The sequence below is a fragment of the Trachypithecus francoisi genome, unplaced genomic scaffold, assembly GCF_009764315.1.
Source record: "Trachypithecus francoisi isolate TF-2019V2 unplaced genomic scaffold, Tfra_2.0 Lachesis_group18, whole genome shotgun sequence".
Lineage (NCBI taxonomy): Eukaryota > Metazoa > Chordata > Mammalia > Primates > Cercopithecidae > Trachypithecus > Trachypithecus francoisi.
Window position 1 is genome coordinate 58,469,858 of NW_022681463.1, and position 18,247 is coordinate 58,488,104.

General features: G+C 33.9%; 1 pseudogene; it reads left to right on the plus strand.

Moving 5' to 3' along the window:
* Window positions 1-16,232: 16,232 nt before the first annotated feature.
* LOC117063441 lies at window positions 16,233-17,576 on the plus strand (annotated as a pseudogene).
* The last annotated feature ends 671 nt before the right edge of the window (window positions 17,577-18,247 follow it).

Here is an 18,247-nt window from a genome sequence, read left to right on the forward strand (position 1 = left end):
CTCATGTACTCTATTAGTACCCAGTTTATACCATTTTGTTATAGCAGCTCAAATGGACTAAGACAGTAGTAAATATACCAGTGATTGTTTATATAACCACTGAAGGGTTACTAAATAACAAGAATTCAAGCACTAGGAACTGTCCCTGGCTTCGGAAAACTGGATATGGCATATGAAACACGTTATTAACTATAAATACAGAGTGTTGCAGAAATTCAGAGTGAAAAGTAATCACTTTTCACTAGACTATTTGGGGAAGATATCAGTGAAAAGTGTGTGTATGAAGAAGCAGATAAACATTTCATTGGTGTGTTTGAGAGTGGTTTTATGAGAAAAGATGGGGAGGCTGTAATGTTAGACTGAGAGATCTTACAGCAGCCTGGCTGAAGTGGGGACTTTCCATAATTGAGGAGTGTGGAAGTGTGGCAAGAAAAGCAGTGGCCAGGGGGAGAAGGAGGTGATATTTATCCTTTAGTTACAGAAAGCTATGGAACACTACATGTGGCTCCAGTGTGATCAAAGATGTGTTTAAGAAAGAACAAATCTGTTGGCAGGCCAAGGTAGATTGAGAATCCGGAGGTAGCACACACACTAGGAGAATATTTAGGTGACTTTTGTGGTAATCTAGGATCAACGTCAATCTTTTAACTCAGTGACTTTTCACTCTATTCCTCTTCTGTGGCCTTTCCAAGTCCTAGATTTGGAACAAATCCTGGTTCCCCTGACTTTGCAATGACCTTGGCCTACTGTGCAAAAGCTGAATTATTAGGAATGTGATTTCAGACCCATTAACTTTAGAGGAACATCACAAAGTTAAGGAGATGTTGTGCTTTCTAGAGGGAAGAAAAATGTGTAAATACAGAACATTATCAACAGCTGTCACTTTAGAGGAAAGATCTTTCTCTTTGTTATGTTGTGTCCCCCGAGGAACAAGTGAAGGTCATGTTATTAAAAGTGCTAGTATATTATAGTACTCATGTCAGCTAATTAAATAATCTGTCATATCAAACAGCTTCTATTTTTCCTGACACTTTTCTTAATTCCTTCTGTTTCTATTCAGTAGATACAGGGAGTCGGCAGGGGAGAAACCTCAACTGTCAGAGTCAGATTTTCCAAAACGCTGCCAAATAACCCTGTGTGCACTTCATTGTATTTGTAATGTCTTCATTCTGGATTTTTTTTTTATCAACCTGAATTATTCCCGAGAACTGCCTGATTTATCAAGCACAGCATCTACTTATAAATATCAAAGAAAATAACAGTGATGAAGAGAGACAACTTTTAAAAACTACTAGAGAAAAAAAAACCTGGCTGTTTGAAACAATTATCCAATTGAAAGGTTTATGCTCATGATTTGCTCAAGAGTAATTCAGAATTTTCCTAATAATTATCTCAGAATAAACTCAAGGAAATACTGGCCTCTCTGAGGCAGGTCACACATAAAGCTCTACAAATGATAGTCTCATTCTGAGGTTGCTAAGAACATGTCTACAAAGTCTTATTCAGCATTACATTGAAGCTAACCTTCTGCTTTACCAATTTATCTCAAAGAAAGTTTTACTGCCACCACTATCAAAACAGTGTCCTAGAAAACAAACCCATAAATTATGTTCCCTGTTTTTCCAGGTCCCTGAAGCCTCTACCAATAAATTCTGCAGTCGCCTTCTTTGGTGGAGAGCTTTTCCACCTCATCTATCATTTCTGTATCTTGAGTATTTTCTTATATGTAGTCTTTTAAGTTTTCAAATCTTCTCACTGATTTCAAATTAAACTTTTCTTTTTAAACAAATTAAATTATGAATAATAAAAAAACTAAATAAACAAGTGAAAATTCTTATATGGGACGAACCCTTCACTGAGGTCTGTATCAACTTAATCTCTTACTTCTTTTTCCTGATCCTTTCATTCTACTGGATGGACTCAGTACTGTATGAAAGATAGATGTGGTAAGGGCCAGAGGACACTTCCTCTGTCCTGCTTACTAACTCTGGGCTGTAATCCATGCAAGTTCTGGAGGAAAAAAAAAATGGCTCTTCTATATTTGTTGACTGCTATAATACTAACTTTTGGCTAATACTATTTCCCAAGAGTATCTGAGTCCCACTGAGAAAATAAACAGAGCAGACACTTAAGCAATAGTTTGAAGAATCCTGGATTTAAATATGTTTGTGACTCCACACTTGCCCATCTTCAATCACCCTACAAAACTGAGCTCCATGTTTATCAATCTAATGCTATTGGACAAGACTACACTTCCATCACTGCCCATTTAAGCTGATGGAAGGGATTAGCTGATAATTTGTAAATTTACTTACATCCAGCACACATACACAAACACACACATAGTCTATGTTAGAATATGGAAGGTAAGTTAGTTACTGACAAATCAGTTATTTAAAGTATAACACTTGGTTCATAATTTTCTTTATTATAGAGAGTGGTATTAGTCTGTTCTCATGCTTCTATAAGGACATACCTGAGACTGGGTAATATATAAAGGAAAGAGGTTTAGTTGACTCACAGTTCTGCATGGCTTGGGAGGCCTCAGGAAACTTACAATCATGGCAGAAGGGGAAACAAACACATTCTTCTTCACATGGTGGCAAGAAAAAAGGGTGCAGAGTGAAGTGGGGAAAGCCCCTTACAAAACCTTCAGATCTCATGTGAACCACTCACTATCATAAGAACAGCATGGGGGGACTGCCCCAGGATCCAATCACCTCCCACGTGGTCCCTCCCTCAACATGTGGAGATTACAATTTGGATTACAATTCAAGATGAGATTTCGGTGGGGACACAGAGCTAGACTATTGCAAAATTCTCATACAGGATAAGAAATCATACTTTTAAAATAGGTTTTAAAGTAAACTAAACGTAACATATGAGCACCATATCCTGAGAATATTACCCATGTTAGATTGTATTCCCCCAATTTTTTGTTCTTTGTTTGAACTCATGCTTTTGAACCCATCAATTGCAATTTCAATTGCCCATTAGAAAGAACATAAATGTTTTGCAATAGAATTTGTCGTTATATAGCATAGTTCAAAAACATTTTAATAAAATGAGAAAATCCTCAAAATATGGTAGACATCTTTATATGAGATGATAAGAACACAACTGTATACATGTGTTAAATATACCTATAGAAAACCTATGTAAAAACTATGGTTTTCCACCTCATCATACCTCAAAATATTAAAAATGGCTAAATCTGTGCTGGGATAGAAATTTAGTTAACTTTGTTTTTTGTATTGTAAATTTCTGCATCCCTGAAATTTTTACAGTGAACAATTATTTATTAGTTTACTAAAAGAAAAATGTATCTTAATTTTAAGTAAAACCATGAATGTGACATGCATGACACACAACCTTATACATAGTAGTTATTCAATAAACATCAAATCCCTTCCCCACTCAGACAGTATTAAATAAATGGGTAAAGATACATTGTGTTATCAATAAAATCTTACATTGTCTAGAAAGCAACTGTACTCAAACATAAAAAGCCTTGGCTAAGAAGAACAGCATAAAACTTAGAGACAGGGGTTAGCCCTGGGCAAGAAGAGCCTCTGCAGAAGAAAGTTAAAATGACTCATTGATGCACGAGGGTCTAATTAAGCAAGTGAAGCATGAGGGTGATATCATCAAAAATTGTTCTAACGGCAGGGAAGCGATTATGGAAACTATTGTAATGGTCAAGTTCACTCATAATGAACACATGAATAAGAAACTTGCATTAGCCACTGAAAGCAAAGTTTTATCTGGAATATATTTTTTTCAATGATAATAAGCAAAGTCAATGCTGACTCTAATTTACTTTTTGGAGGGATGGTGAAAGGTCAAGGTCTTAAGTGATCATAAAACTCCTAGTAAAATTGGAGTAAAATTTTCTGTCAGGTAAATACCATGGTCAGGGACATATAGACAACTTAAAAAAAATAGAAAAAAAATTACTCAAGTAATAATTTTGGCTTTATGTAGACCACATAGTTAAACATAATGCAATTCAATGAAAAGAATAATTGCATGTTTGGCTTCAATTTTTACACACTTGTCTGCCCACACCCCTGCCCTTTTGGGCTTTCCTCTTCTGTTTTCTCATGGCCCATCTCACTAATAAACTGATGAAAGGCAATAATCAGAGATAATACTTTTAGCAGGACATGACTCCCTTTGCTCATGCATTTGTTATGCATTTATCTATTCAATATGTATTTGTTGAGTTTTCTTTCAAAAATATTTTTGGAGTGAGCACTAAGTGCTCAGTAGTATTCTGTTTGCTGAAGATTTAAGGCAGTTAAACTAGAAAATTCCTTCATTGCTATATTTATGTTCTAGAGTGTGGCAGATAGACAATAAATAAGTAATACAATTGGACTAGGGCGTGCTGTTGTACATTTAACTACAGTGTGAGAGGAATGCCCAAGAAAAAGTGGATGCTGCTCCTGCAAAGCCACCTGATTGCACTTCTTCTGCTGGCCTCAATGCAGTTGCTGGGGATTTAGTTCGGCTTGTTTCTTTGGCTTTAGGTAAGGCTTCTGACAATGGATCATTTTCTCTCAGCTGCCTTTGTCTCCCTCAGTCCTCTTTGGCTCTGAATCCCAATCCTCTCTTGCCCCTTCTCCTCCCAGCTCATGGACCTGAGGGTGTATCCCAGTCTCTACTGTAAGCTGATCTCGTTCTTGCATGTTGAGCCCAAGACTGCTAATATGAATAAAGTGAGTTTTTGTTATACAGGTGCTGAGAATGACTCAATCAGGGTAAACCTCAGGGCCTCCATGATCAGGCTAGATGATCAAGTTTATTTCACTATGTCTTGGATGCAGATATTGAGGGAGAAAATGTCCAGAGACCTTAGCTATGCTACTTGCATATTTTACATGCTGTTTGAAAAGCAGAAGGCTCAAAATTAAAAAGCTGAAACTCTTTCTAAGATGATTAGCAAATTTAAGGGAATTCCCAAATAAAAATATGTAAGCAAGTAGAAGTATCCATAAAAATTCTGAAAATAAAGCATAACGTTGAAAGACTAGCACTACCACATTATAACACATATTATAAAGTTATAACACTTTTTAAAACCCTCTCATGTTGATGCATAAATTAATAGATCACTGTAAAAGTTGAGAAAACCTACAAATATACCCACATACATGCAGGAGTTTAGTGAAAGATAAAGTATTATTTTCATAATAAGTGCTATTTCTGCAATTGTGTAGACCCGTGGAAAATAAATTAACTTAAATCCTATTTTATACTGTTACTCCAGGGAGAATTCCATTTGGGTGAAATATTTAAATGTAAAAATAAAACCACAAAAATCCTAGAAGAAGTCGTAAAACAATATATATATATTTTAATATCAGAATGGAGGTTTTTTCCCTCTTCACAGTGCACAACTCAAAATAAATAAAATGTATATGTGTGTGTGTGTGTCTATATTCCACAGCAAAATCAATGTAAGCATAGACAAAAGACAAATATTAAAAAAATATTTGCAAGTCATATCACAAAGGAGTAATATCCTAACACCTAATAAAGCCTCTCCCACTAACACAGAAGAAATACTTGACAAACCAAGAGCAAAAAGGAAAAAAGATAAGGACAGACATCTTTACAGAAAATTAATATCAAAAATGTAATCCTAAAAGAGATATGCAAAATCACTAAAAAATTAATAAAACTACAGAAATATATTTTATCTATTACTTTTCACCTGTTATATTGGTGAAAACTAAACCATATTTGTAAAGCTATAGGGAATTAGAAGCTGTCATATATTGCACTTAGCCACTGAGTTGCATACATTCTCTTGAATGTTTCTACTTAGCCCTGGAACACTGTCCCAAATTGTTCCATACAAGTTTTCTTATCTGCTATTTGAGCCTTCTCTTTTTCTTCCTGACTGCTGTCCTTTATATCAAATCTCTCCTTCCTGTAAACTCTTTTAAAGCTTTCATACTATTATCTATTTTAATTATCTATGAAATTGTCAACTGTAAGCATCATAAAGCCTAAGCCTTATCATATTTTTTTCAATAAACCCATTGTCTTAACTTGCTCTTTGCTAATAGTAAAAATATATGTATTGGTATTAGACATCCCAATCTTCACAAGCTTCTACTATCTTCTCATTTGTTACTACCGTAATTCCCGGACGTGGGTATGACCATTTACCCCATTTCACTGATGAGAACATTGAATGAGGTTATGATCGCATATTGATCAGAATATTTTATTTATTTAGCAGAACCTGTAGTGTACCTGTGTGGAAGTTAGAAAACCTATATATAGATCTTGCCTCTTGTACTTTTTGCTCCTGTGAGATTTACTAATTTATTTCACTTCTTTAAGCTAGTTTCCTTATTTATAAAAACATAAATGACAATAATACTTAGCTCAAGGCTTCTGAGAAGAGTAACGAGGAAAATGAAAAGAAAGTGTTTGGCATAAGACCAGTCATTTAAAAAGTGCTCAACTACTGTGGTGATTATTATTATTTTTCAATAATATAGCTTTTGTTACTTACAGATTTATTTTTCTTTGCAGTGTGCCCTTCTGACTCAGGACCTTTATAGGTGACTTAAATGCCGACAGTTGGTTATTTTTGGTAATGGATTGATGGCAAATTTAATAATTGAAATACATTTAGTACTTTACCAACATACTTTACTTATATATAATTCAATCAAAGAACCAGTAATAATCAGGTAAATGGGAGCTGGCATTGAATAGCTTTGTTATCTAGTATTACTCTCACATCAGCCTTTCACATCTGTTTTTGGTTGCATTGTGTATAGTGCATGAATGATACTTAGTTTGATTACTGTCTATTCTTTTCTTTCTAAGCCTTCATCAAAACATTTGTCTCATATCAATATTAATTTCTCTCTAGTTGTTTCTTTTTTTTCTTTTTGATACAGAATTTAATATTGCCCATCCACACAATTTAATTCTCAGAATTACAAGATCTGTTTTTACTTTTGTTGTCAAAAGCCCAAACACAGTGAAATAATAGATCATAATTTCCTATTATGAAAAGACTGGAAATAAAAAGTATCTTTAATTTAGAAGTCTCTTTCTGTTGATGTGAAAGAGAAAGTTCCTTTATCTTTTTTAGCTACTGAGTTATGGTCAACATATACATAAATGCTGGCAAGAAAAAATTAAATGTGGAAATTAGGAAGCAAAAAATCATTTTATTTTATGAATATTTTATTTTTTTATTATGAGTAATGCAAATTATAATTATGTTATTAAAACAATGATTTTAGCAATAATTTGGTTATAATTTACTACACAATTATAGTAAAAATTCTTTCTCTTTCCATAATAATTTATTTGTTGATCTTTAAATGAAAAGTTATCATTTTATGTTCACAATAGCTTGTGAATAAGGTAGCTACAAAATTCCATAAGGCAAAATAAGTTAAAAATAGAATATTTTTTCCACATAATATTGACACATAATGAGAGACGAGTTTTTGCAACTTCTATTGTGTATTAAACAATTGAAGTGTAATCAGACCAGCTGAAGTGGAAATCTCTAAAGAAGGTATACAAATTAAAATAAATTTTTATACAAACAATTTTTCTGGGCCCAAAGGCAAAGATCTTCTGAGGTAAGATGATAGAACATGGTTCTAAGTTGTTTTCACAAGACGAAAGCCGAATGCTTAAATTGAATTATCTGAGTACATGCATTTCTTCAACAAATAGGTTTTGAATATTTACTCTGCCCCAAATCACTGTCCTAGGAGTAAAGGATACTGTGGTAAATTAAGGTAAAGTCTTGTTTGGTTGGAAATATTTATTTAGATAAAAAATATTGCCACAATATCATTTTATTTATATTTTATAGCTACGTCTACTTAGTAAATACTAGGTAAATTGCATTGAGTACTTAATTTATTAACTCAGGCACTAACATGAGTATATTACTTATAGGAAAACTCCTGACAGCCCTTAGATAAGAAGTATTGCTTCCCTGATTTAAAATGAGAGATTGAGTTGTGGTGAGGTTAGGTAATATAGTCTATTTTTCCCAGCCAGTCAAAGAAAATATTTGCAATTTGAATCAAGTCTAGTTTGATTTGAATTCATCATTTCCATGTGAAATTATTTATGCACCTCCATTTTTAGCAGCTAGTATATAGTTGAACACAGGCAGATTATTATGTGTTTGTTTGTTTCTGGTAATATGTGGACCACCAATGCAGCAGGGTACATGCTTGAATATGCTATTCACATGTCTGTAAGAATTGAATCTCCCATGAAGGAAGTCACCAATTCTAACCCCTACAAACTGCTTTCTACCCTTACGGTGCCTCTGTTTCTGTTCTAATATCTTGAGCTCCACCTATCCCTACTTTTCAACTGAATACATCCCTTAAAGAACTTCCATTCTGAAAAGATTGTTGAGCAAGTAATATAACCTGTATCTAGGCTACTTCCTTCTCTGTCTGTACAACTAGTATTGTCATAGTGCATGCATGCTAAGTTTGAATTTGAGATAATCAATAAATAGTTTTAAAATATAAGTATGTCCCATGCACCTAATATATTTAAAAATGCATTTGAAATTCAAATGTAACTGGTTATCTTAGAGTTGATCTGGGAACTCTATTCCTGTTGAGTGTATATACAGAAGTGGACAAGGCTTTTGGTTATGTTGTCACATGGAATGGCGTTACTAGGTGCTCAGTGTGAAGAAGGTTATTCTTTGTAATCAAAATATGTTTACTGAAGTTACAGCCAATGACCTTTCCTATGACCCCTAGAGAACTATCCAGGAGTTGTTCTGCAAACTACCATGCACAATACCCATTATTAAACCAAATGTTTTAGACAATTCTATCTTAAGCATGTGTGAAAGTTTTGCTAACAAGGGAACCAGCAAGAAGACTAAAGTGTGAAATGTTTTGACAAAGAGTACAGGAAAATAATTTTAGAACCCATGAAACAAGTTGTCTGCATAAGATCAGGAAATCCAGACTACTGATTTATATTTCTGGATAGAAAATTGTCTTACCTTTATTGTTATGTGGCTTAACCTAGGTCATGACAACTTGGAGCCAGTGCTGAGGATGCCATGTGTGAACCATTAATCAGAAATCATAAACAATGAACGTGTGGCTCTTAGTCAGATATAGTGGACTCCAAATAATAAACAATGCATCTGTGGCTGTTGATCACACATTGTGAGCAAGGAAATTCCATTCTCTAACAATGTCAGATAGGGCTAATTAGAGATTCCAGCTACAAATTTCTTTCTTCCTATTTTTCCCCAAGTGACTATCAGAAAATTCCTAAACATATTAAAAATCACTAAGTTGTACATTCTTGCCTGTTTCTTAAGTTCAGAAAAATAGTTTTAATTTTCACTAGTAAACAGTAGTACAATTTTAAATATTTATTTATCTAAGCATACTGGAATTATACCAAAATTATGTGATGCTCAGGGAAGGCAAGTCAATAAATTAGGCTTTGCTTTACATTGTTTGAGTTTACCTGGAGGTGGCAAGGACATAGGTTTATAAAATGAGACCCACATGAGTGTGCCCTCACATTAATAAGTCTTTATTCCCTCTCTTTTAATTATTTTAGGTATTATTTTAATAATACCTTCCCCTACTTTAAGAACCTGCCAATCTAGTGTTCTTGTTATCAATTCCAAGTATCATTTCCTACAGAATCTCAAAACCCTCGGTCACCTTTTTGTTCTAGCAAATTTTGTAATGCTCTTTTCTCTGCATAGTCTATAGTTTTATTTCTGATAGGAGAAAGGGAGCTCCTTTTCTGTGGATATTGGATAGAAGAGTGTCACTACTATCTTTGATAACATCAACAAACATCTCATTCACCTCTTTTTTTCTGAATGTGAATTGCTTTTTATATTCTAGGTTTATCTATAAATAGTAGAAGTTTCTGCCAACCAAATGTATGTTTTAATGATTAGATGCATATGAAAGAGACTTTCTGAAAGATGCAAATCCTACAGAGTATGGTCTACACAATACTTAAGAGCAAATAAGGACAGACAAAGAAGTCTAATGATTTCATTAAAGATGTCACCCTTCAAAAAATTTTTATCCTTAATAATTTATTTTTGATGTAATTGAAAAATCTTTTATCCTTTTTTACAAGGAAAGTGTATAATAAATTATTAATTCAAAGTATGTATTAACATATGTGGGACACTCTGGAGTTGGATTAAAGATGGTGATAAGTTTAAATGATTGGGGCAAAAATGTATATGAGGAAACAAAGTTGAAAATATAAGAGATTACAGCTGGGTGCGGTGGCTCATGTCTGTAATCTCAGCAATTTGGGAGGCCCAGGAGGGTATGTCACAAGGTCAGGAGTTCGAGACCAGCCTGACTAACACAGTGAAACCCCATCTCTACTAATAATACAAATATTAGCCAGGCATGGTGGCGCACGCCTGTAATCCCAGATACACAGGAGGCCGAGGCAGCAGAATTGCTTGAACCTGGAGAAGAGGAGGTTGCAGTGAGCCAAGATCATGCCACTGCATTCCAGCCTGGGCAAAGACTCTCAAAATAAATACATAAATAAAAATAAATAAGAGATTACATAAAAAAATGAAATCAGAAATGAAAGAGCAAACATAAAAATTGACACTACAAAAATACAAAGTATCATAAGAGACTACTATGAACAACTATATGCCTATAAATCAGATAGCCTAGAAGAAATGTCCTGAGTGCAGTGGCTCATGCCTGTAATCCCAGCACTTTGGGAGGCTGAGGCATGCACATCATGGGGTTACGAGATCGAGACCACCCTGGCCAACGTGGTGAAACCCTGTCTCTAGTAAAAATACAAAAATTAGGTGGGCGTGGTGGCACATGCCTGTAGTCTCAGCTACTTGGGAGGCTGACGCAGGGGAATTGCTTGAACCCAGGAGGCAGAGGTTGCAGTGAGCTGAGATAGCACCACTGCATTCCAGCCTGGTGACAGAGTGAGACTCCGTCAAAGAAAAAAAAAAAAAAAAAGAGAAAAAGTAAAAGGATAAATTCCTAGAAACACTGAACCTAAAAACAGAATCAAAAAGAAATAAAAACTGTAACAATTAATAGACCAATAATGAATAAGGAGATTGAATCAATAGTAAAAAAACTATCCCAAAAAGCTTAGGTCCAGATGACTTTATGGAAGAATTCTAATTTAGTTCTGCATATAAAGAAAAAAATAATACCAATCCTTCTCATGCTTTTCCAAAGAATTGAAAAGGAGGGAATACCTCCAAGATTTTTTTTGTAAGGCCAGCATTATTTTGATACCAAAGCCAGACAAAAACTCTCTAAATAAAGGACATTTACAGGCCAATGTCCCTGATAAACTAAATGCAAAAATCTTCAGCAAAATACTAGTAAACCAAAAATTAAACAGCATACTAAAAGAATTACTCAACATGGTTGAGTGGAATTTATCCCTGAAATAAAAGGATGGTTCAACATACACAAATTGTTACATGTGACATATCATATTTACAGAATGAAGGACAAAAACCATATGATCATCACAATAGATGCAGAAAAATACATTTGATGAAATTCACAGTTATTTCATGATAAAAAATTCTCAACAAATTAGGCATAGAAGGAATGTACCTTAACATAATAAAGTCTATATATGAAAAGCCCACAGCTGACATCATATTCAATGGTTAAAAGTTGAAAGTTTTCTCACTAGACTAAGAAACAAGACAAGGATGCCCATAGTACCGCAAGTCCTAGCCAGAGCAATTAGACAAAAAAAAAAAGAAAGAAAAGAAAGAAAGAAAATAAATAAATAAGTAAATAAAGAAATGCCATCCAAATAGGAAAGGAGGAAGTGAAATTGCCACTACTTGCTCATGATATTATCTTATACATAGATAACTCTAAAAACTCCACCAAAACTGTTAGAACTGATGAATCAGTACCATTGCATGATGCAAAATGAACACACACAAAATCAATTTCATTTCTTTACACTAACAAGGAAATATCTGAAAAAAATTAAGAAATCAATCCCATTCACAACAGCATCAAAATATGAGATACTTAACAGTAAATTTAACCAAGAAGGTGAAAGATCAGTATATTTAAAACAATAAAACATTGCTGAAATAGATTACAACATAAATGCAACAATATTCCATGTTCATGAATTAGAAGACTTAATATTGTTAAAATGTCCATACTTTCAAAAGCACTTTTTAGACTGAAGGCAATCCATATCAAAATTTCAATGTCATTTTTTCACAGATAGAGGAAAAACAATCCTAAAACTCATATGGATCCACAAAAGACCCCAAATAGCCAAATCAATCTTGAGCAAAAAGAACAAAGCTGGAGGCATCATACTGCCTGACTTTAAAACATACTGCAGTGCTATATTTATCAAAACAGCATGGCACTGACATAAAAACAAACACACTGACCAATGATGAAGGATAGAGAACTCAGAAATAAACTCACATGTTTATATATTTATGCTCCATTGATTTTCTACAAAGGCGCGAATAAGACACAATGGAGAAAGAATAGACTGTTCAATAAACAGTGTTGTGAATATTGGATAACCACATGCAGAAGAAAGAAATTGGACCCTTATCTCCTACCATACACAATAATCAACTTAAAATGGATTAAAAACTTGAACATAAATCCTGACACTCTAAAACTACTAGAAGAAAATACAGGGGACATTGGTCTGGGTGAAGATTTCTTGGATAAGACCCTAAAAGCACAGCAACAAAAGCAGAAATAAGCAAATGGGATTGCATCAAACTAATAGCATCCACGCAGCAAATAACATAATTAATAGAGTGACAAGACAGCCCACAGACTGGGAGGAGATGTTTCATCCCTTTATCCTCATCTGATAAAGGACTAATCTTAAAAAAAAAAAAAAAAAAAAAAAAAAAAAGCCTCAAATGTCTCAATAGCAAGAAAAGAAAGAATCCAATCAAAAAGTGGCAAAGAACTTATATAGACAGCTCCCGAAAAAGTCATACAAATGCTCATAATCACTAATTATGAGGGAGATTCAAATTAAAATCACAAGATACAAACTCTTAGCTTTTAGAATTGCTATCAAAAAGATGAGATATAACGGGTGTTGGCAAGGGTGTGGAGAAAAGGAAACTCTTGTGCAACATTGGTGGAAATGTAAAGTAATATAGCCATTATGGAAACTAGTATGGAATTTCCTCAGAAATAGAATTATGGTATGATCCAGCAATCTCACTTCCAAGTATACATTGAAGAGAATTGAAATAAGTTTGCCAAAGAGGTATCTACCTTTCCATGTTCACTGCAGCATTATTCACAATAGCTAAGATGTGGAAGCAACCTAGGTGTTCCTCACTGGATAAAGAATTAAAGAAAATGTGTCATGTGCATGCAATGGAATACTATTTAGCCTTATAAAAGAAGAAAATTCTGTCATTTGCAACAACATACATAAACATCGTGCTAAATAAAGTAAGCCAGTCACAGAAAGGCAAATACTGCATGGTCTCATTCATATGTGGAAACTAAAAACTACCAATATATAGAAATAGAGAGTAGAATGGTGTTTCTCAGAGGGGTAGAGGTGTTGAACAGGAAAAAGAGAGATGTTGATCAAAGGATAAAAAAATTTCAGTTGGACAGGAGGAATAAGATTTAGTAATCTGCCGCACAGAATAGTAACTATAATAAATGATAACTCATTGCATGTTTCCAAGTTGTAGGTTCTAACTATTTTCACCACAAAAAATGATAAATATGCAAGGTGATAGATTTGTTATTAGCTTAATCACTCTGCAATGCAAACATATATAAAAATATCACAGTGTACTTCAAAAATATATAATATATACAATGTTAATTAAAAAATAATAATTTAAATAGTATATTCATGATGAAACCTTTATTGATGCACAAGGTTTAGAGTTCTCAGAATGTACAAAAATAAAGTTGTTACAATGTGACTTAAAATACTAATTTTTATTTTAAAGTAATTAGTATTACACTAATATTATATATCTTAATTTATAATTTATATTAATTATATATTTTTTGCTTCAATAGATTTATGCTGAATATTTACAATGAAAAATGCAAGTAAGTTCTTAGACTATCTGTTGAGAAAAATGAATCAATTTAGGTTTATTGAGCATTTGGAATGTCTGTATCAACTGATCCCATCACAAATCTTTGGGTGGCTGCTTGTCACGTTAACCTTTGCCTAAAAAAGAGTGTTTTAGATCAGACTATTCAAGCAGTACCCTATAGACCATGAAGAAGAGATTAGCAATTACAAATTTGGATGCTAGTGTCAAAGAGACGAGGGGTGAAATCCCTGCTTTATTGTTACCTAGTTCCAAAATTTTCCACATGATATTTAACATTTTCATTGTTTCTATATATTTCCATATCATATTTAACTTTTTCTTTGTTTCTACGTATGTGAAATCAAAATAGTAGTAATATTGTGCACTGAAATAATACTGTAGCATAGAATTGCAAGTGGAAATTAAATAAAACAATATATTAAGTGCTTCTATAGTAGCCCAAATGCAATAAACATTGACTAAATATTAAATAATTTTACAATTACAGGTCTAAATTTACCTGTTGCTACTGTATATCTGAAATGCTTTTTTAATCTTTACCTTTTAGTATGTAATTTAAAAGTGTATACTGTAAAGATATTCTTTGCAAGCATTATTAGCCCAGCACTCTAGATGGGGACTCTTTGGCTCACTAAAATCCCAATTTTGAATCAATATAAAGGCCCATCGATAAACCATTTAAATGTTTCTTTTTAATATATGAATTGTCCCTTTCTTTTCTATCACTAACCCATCATTGTTTTCCATGATTATCTTACGTGTATCAAGCCAGCACTGTCCAATAGAATTTTCTGTGTTGATGAAGACGTTCTAAATTTCTGTTGTCCAATATTCTAACCACTAACCACATGTAGATATTTAAATTAAATTAGACAAAATTAAAAATTTGTTCTTTACTCATGCTAGCCACATTTCAAATTCTCAATAGACACATGCAACTACTGTCTACCATTTTGGATGGCACAGTTACAACTGGTCCACCTGACACCAATTTCTCTATAATCAATTCCATTTCACAGAATTCTCCTGGTTTAATATTAATAATGAACAATTTTGATCACACTATTCTCATGCTCAAAACCTCTCTGGTCAAAAGTATATTCTTAAACATACATAGTTACATGGAAAAAATGGTTGCATACTATAAGGGTCAGAAAATATCATTATGAAATAATAACTAAGTTTCAAAAGTTGTGTTTTATTTATGTTTATATGTCTATAAAAATGCTCATAATATTAAGAATGTTTACTTTTATATTTATTTTAAAATGATTTGCATTTCATTTTCTGCATTTTATGCCTTTCCACATTATTCAAATATTTGAAAAGAATTTTTATTGTTTTCTATTTATCATTTTGCCTTCAGATTACTTGTCTTTAGTGTTTCTTAGCACCTGATGGACTTGCCACAAGCCTCACTGAGGCAGATGCCCTTTTAAATAGTGGTGTCTAATAATGATTATACTACCACAGATATGAGCTAGAAAAAGCAAAATAAAATAATTTTCATCAGTTTTGCTTTATTTAAAATTGTTTTAGCTTTCCCTTTATGGCTTCAAAGACTTGTTGAAAATTTCAATAAGATCAGGTGGGAAGAACTTGGTAATAAACAAAGACTTTTGATTAGCATGTATTATCAATTAATATTATAATAGTTTGCCTGCCAGTTAATATTTTCCCATTTTCTTCTAAGGATATCAATGAAAGAGCTTTACTAAGAACAAACATGGCTTGTTGAAATCAACAAAGTTTGCCTATAAAATTCACCTAATTTGCCAGTCTAGCAACTCTATCAAAAAAGAAGTTATTCTTTGTGAGCTCATGCTGGCTCCTAACGATCATTGCTTTCTCTTCCAAATGCTCCCAAAGCATCTGTTTAATAACTTCTAGAATTTCACTAGGTCCTTTCATGCCATGCCAAGAAGTTTGGATTTTATCTTATGTACAAAAAGGGAGGAATCTATGTGTTTACAGTTATTTTATAGTTATGTGTTTTTTTCATTAAAATGTACATTTCTTGAAATGAGAGATTGCACTTATTTATATGTCAACCTAAGTATAAATACATAAGTAATAATACTCAATACATGCTAGATAGATGGGTCAAAAATGTGACAATATTTAAAATATTTTGAGGAAACTTTCCATAATGCTTGGCGAGAGGTGGAGGAGTGGTGGCTGCTGCATCTGAGCGCAACTACTAGGTGCGTTCCTTTGCACACATCAACCTCAACCCACTCGCTGCCAGTAAAAAACGGTGAAAGAACCCACTTTCTATGATGTTTTGGGGGTTAAATCCAATGCCACTCAAAAAGATCATAAGAAAAAGGCTTATAGGAAACTGGCATTGAAGTACCACTCTGATAAGAACCTGAATGAAGGAGATAAATTTAGGCAGATTTCTCTAGCTTATCAAGTTCTCTCTGATGCAAAGAAAAGCGAATTGTATGTCAAAGGAGGAAAACCAGGTAATTAAAGAGGGTGGAGCAGGTAGCGCTTTTGGCTCTCCTGTGGACATCTTTGATATGATATTTGGAGGAAGAGGAAGAAGTATGCAGAGGGACAGGAAAGGTAAAAATGTGTGTCAGCTGTCAATAACCTTAGAAGATTTATATAAAGGTGTGGCAAGAAAATTGGCTCTGCAAATAAAACAAAAAAAAAAATGTGATTTGTGACAAATGTGAAGGCAGAAGTGTTAAGAAAGGAACAGTAGAGGGCTGTCCCAATTGCATAGTTACTGGAATGCAAATAAGAATTCATCAGATGGGACCTGGAATGGTTTAGCAAATTTAATCTGTGGGCATAGAGTGCCAGGGCCATGGAGAACAAATCAGTCCTGAAGATAGATAAAAAAGCTGCAATGGAAGGAAGATAGCGAAAAGAAGATTGCACAAGTCCATATTGACAAAGGCATGAAAGATGACCAGAAGGTAACATTCCATGGTGAAGCAGACCAAACAACCAGGATTGGAGCTGGGAGACATTACTATTGTGTTAGATGAGGAGCATGCTGTTTTTATTCAATGAGGAGGAGAACTTTTCATATGTATGGACATACAGCTGGTTGAAGCATTTCGTAGCTTCCACTCTTAATGACTGAACTATAGTCATCACCTCTCATCCAGGTCAGATTGTCAGCATGGGGACATCTTGGGTGTGCTAAATGAAAGAATACCAATTTATGTAGCCCATATGAAGAGTTGCCAAATTATCTAATTGAAGGTAAACTTCCTGAGAATGGCTTTCTCTCAGCTGATGAACTCTCTTTGCTGATAAAACTCCTACCTTAGAGGAAGAAAGTAGAAGAGACTGATGAAATGGATCGGATAGAACTCGTGGACTTTGATCCAAATATGAGAAAAGATGATACCATGACAATGGAGAAGCATATGAGGATTATAAACATCATCCTAGAGGTGGTGTTCAGTGTCAAACCTCTTAATGGGGCCAGTGAATAACACTCACAGTTGGCATTTTATGTGCAGCAGTGAATGAGTGGAGGGCTGTAATTATAATATGCTTACTGCTTCTTATTGTTTTTGTTTCAATAGTCAACTATAGTAGTGTTTTAAAAGTTGTATTAGTCTTTTTCATGCTGCTGATAAAGACATACCTGAGACTGAGAAGAAAACGGGGTTTAATTGGACTTATAGTTCCACATGGCTGGAGAGGCCTCAGAATCATGGTGGGAGGCAAAAGACACTTCTTACGTGGCAATGACAAGAGAAAAAGGAGGAAGAAGCACAAGCAGAAACCCCTGATAAACCCATCAGATCCCGTAAGACTTATCCACTGTCAGGAGAATAGCACAGGAAAGACCAGCTCCCATGATTAAATTACCACCCCCACTCCCAGTCCCTCCCACAACACATGGGAATTCTGGGAAATACAATTCAAACTGAGATTTGGGTGGATGCACAGCCAACCCATATCAAATGTTAAATGAAGAATAAAGGCAAATATAAGATCTCTGACTCTGCACTGTATGTGTGATGACTTCAGTGTGCAAGATGAAGTTTAATATCTGTAAAAACTACTTTAAAAAGAAGTTCTATTAGCATTTGTTAGGCCAAATCTTGTTATTGGTTTCATCTGTGTACATGAACAAACTTC